Source organism: Liolophura sinensis, chromosome 1 (genome assembly GCF_032854445.1).
Source record: "Liolophura sinensis isolate JHLJ2023 chromosome 1, CUHK_Ljap_v2, whole genome shotgun sequence".
Taxonomy (NCBI): Eukaryota; Metazoa; Mollusca; class Polyplacophora; order Chitonida; family Chitonidae; genus Liolophura; species Liolophura sinensis.
The window spans coordinates 36,065,427-36,069,119 of NC_088295.1; positions in this window are offsets into that span (position 1 = coordinate 36,065,427).

Below are 3,693 nucleotides of genomic sequence, written 5' to 3' on the forward strand. Positions count from 1 at the left end.
TCTGGATTTGAGATGTGCTGCGCTTAGTTCTGCCATAGAGGGAGAAAGTGGGCAGAAGTGTAAATGCCAGGTTATGAAATCCACGTTTCAAACTGAGACCCCTTTGTGCAAAGCCCGGTCGAGTGACAGGAGGTTGGATAACAACAGAATTCTGCCCAGGGACTTTGTGATTAAAACTGAACCATGTGATAGCCCCATTGTGTGTAGAACTCCTGTGAATATCGCTTCACTGAGTCTGTCTGTGAAATCAGAGATGCCGACTGATAGTTCAGCAACACCGTATACACCACATACGCACCAAGTCATGGGTAATCCAAGGCTTTCCTCTGGTTTTATAAGGTGTGCAACAGCAACAACACAGCCGGGAAATCCCAAGGTAACACAGAGTACTGAATATTCAGAGTATCAGAAGAGCATTTTAGATGAGAGTGAATGCTTGCCGTGTCCAACAAAAGTTACAAAGTTGTCTTCCCTTGTGCAAGTGAAAGAGGAAGCAGTGTATGAGCACCCCAATCCTTCTGACATCTATCAACCAAAGGTCATCCCAAAGACAATCTGTAGCCAGTTCAATGCATCACACGGCACAGACAATGGCCAGACTGTGAGCAATCGAGAAGTTAATGGTGCTCATAGTTTCTCTGTGCTCAGATCTTGCGAGGTCAAGGTGAAGGTTGAACCGCCATCTGACTCGGATGAGGAAAGGAGGGTAAATCCCGAAAAATGCAAGTTTAAAATGACCCCACAGCCCAGTAGTACGAGAAGCAAGTCTTCAAACTGTCCAGGGAGTAAAACCCTGGTTCAAAAAGTGAAAAGGGAACCTGTTTGTAATGGACATGTATGTATTGCCGAGATGAACTCACCGAAGCAATATCAGTCGGACACTGCACAAATTATAACTACACCAAAATATGTAGGACCTGTAGGAGCAAATGTGGAACCACTGCCGGACACTGCACAGATGACAACTACACCAAAATATGTAGGACCAGTAGGAGCAAATGTGGAACCACTGCCGGACACTAGTGTTTGTAGTAACTGTAAGACATCCAATTTCGACCGTCACTATCAAGGAAATTTATACAAGAGTGCCAGGGCTACCAATGTATGGACTCCCGAACACAGTGACCATGGAGGATTTGAATTACCAAGTGGAACCTTCAAGAAAGAAAGGGAGTGTGGACGAAGTAATGGTTATTTGGCAGTTAAATCTGAGAACCGTGCACAAAGTGTGAAGAACCGTGTTCAAGTTAAAGCAACTGTATTGTCAGACGATTCAGGGATAAACTCATCCATCCAGAAAGCTTCAAGTGCTCTTGTCAAAGCGGAGCAAATTTTGGATCCAACGAATTCTGGTGTGGCAGTAATACCACTTGAAGACGGTCGTAGAACAACACAAACAGGTAGTAAAATGCAGAGCCCAGTTAACAAAAGCTGCAGAAGGGAAACGGTTTGTCCACCTGGAAAGACATTGATAATAGGTAAAAGCGAATCTGAAGACAATGAAACTAATAACGCCTCCCAACATATTGTTCAGCCGGAAACTACGAATGAAAACGAAAGAGCGACGTTTGGGAAGGTGATAAAGTGTGAAATTAAACTGGAAAATAACGGGAAGTGTATGATGCTTAAGTCAGCTGAAGTCCTTTCTGGCCAAGGCAGTATTGGCTCCGAAAACGGTGATACAGTGACTGGTTTATCACCCCAGACAAGTGGTTCTTTGCAACAAGCTGGATATGACCACAAAACCATGACCACGCCCATCGAACTGGAATCCTCAATTCAAACTCTTAAGAGGGACTTAATAGGTCAGTCTACAATTGCTCAAGGACAGCTTACTCCACGCTCCAGCATCTGCACTCCGGTCAAAATGGGGAAACGCTGTGTAAAACCACACGAAAACTCTGGTGGAATGACACAGCTAGGTAATAAGATAAGTCAGTCTACAATTCGTGAAGAACAGCTTACCCCACGCTCCAACAACAGCGCTTCCGTCACAGTGGGGCAAAGCTGTGTAAAACCACACAATTACACGGGTATAATGACAGAACTATGGAGTAAGACCAGTCAGTCTACAATTCATCAAGGACCGCGTATTCGACGTCCCGACATCAACGCTGTACTTAAAGCGAGACAAAGTTGTATGAAGCCAAACGAAACCTCCGGTAGAACGACACAACATAATAAGTCAGCTCAGTCTACAGTCAGGCAAGGACCGCTTACTCCACGTTCCGAAATCAGTGTTCCGGTCAAAGTGGGGCAAAGTTTTGTAAGACCACACGAAAACTGTAGTAGAATGGCACAACCACATGATATGCCAATTTGGCAAGGACCGTTTACTCCACGCTCCGACATTTCGTGTGTAAGACCACACGAAGACTGTAGTAGAATGGCACAACCATATAATATGCCAATTTGGCAAGGACCGTTTACTCCACGCTCCGACATTTCGTATGTAAGACCACACGAAAACTGTCGTAGAATGGCACAACCATATAATATGCCAATTTGGCAAGGGCCGTTTACTCCACGCTCCGACATTTCTTGTGTAACACCACACGAAAACAGTGGTAGAATGGCACAACCATATAATATGCCAATTTGGCAAGGATCGTTTACTCCACGTTCCGACATTTCGTGTGTAAGACCACACGAAAACAGTGGTAGAATGGCACAACCATATATTATGCCAATTTGGCAAGGACCGTTCACTCCACGCTCCGACATTTCGTGTGTAAGACCACACGAAAACTGTGGTAGAATGGCACAACCATGTAATAAAATGTATAACACTGCTCCATTCCTAGCAGGAGACTGCAATAATAGGCAAACCACCTATATGCAACCACAACCCGGATATTGTCACAACAATAACCTACCACATGGACAAAATAGAAACTCCAGTTGCATGAAAAGTGGCAGTGATGTTAATTTTCAAGGGAACCGCTGTAACCTGAATCAGCCCTACCACGCCGATATGCATCAAAGACTTGGCAATTTTAGAACTTTGCCATTTGATCAAGGTGATTTTACGTGTCGTGCAAAAACAAACACTTGCAACTTTTCATGGGAATTTCCAACGCCGCCAGGAATGTGGGATATGGGATTACAAACCGGTAATTGCATGGGAAATTTTTTCAACTCTGAACACGAGCAGAGGAATAACATACGTCACATGGGAACTAATCAAGGGAATGTGGAAGCACAACATATCAATAATATGTGGCTGATGCATCCGGCTGGAAATTATCCAGCAGAGCCTGGAAATGTTACTTGGAACATGGGGCCACACGGGCTAAATTTCATGGACAATTGGAGACAACAGTCCTCCAACTTCAATGGTTACATGGCTCAACAGAGATGCAATTTTTACAATGGTAATTTTCACAATGGTAATTTTCACAGTGGTAATTTTCAGTGAAATTTACCTCTGCCGCTTAGAAAGGCACATGAGAACAAGAAACATAGAGCTTAAATTTCGTATCAACCAGAGGAAATGAAGAAGCACTTTCTTTTTTTTTTGTCATTTTCAGATGATACCTATACTAGTATTTATGCATGCAATGGAGAGGATTCTGCATGTTCGCACTAAAGAAAGGTGACTTAAGTGCATTTTAGTCTGATAACAGGGTTCTGTGCGAGTTCATTTTGGGCCTATCCCAGAATGTTTGTATGCTTCAGTCTACTTGTGTGCAG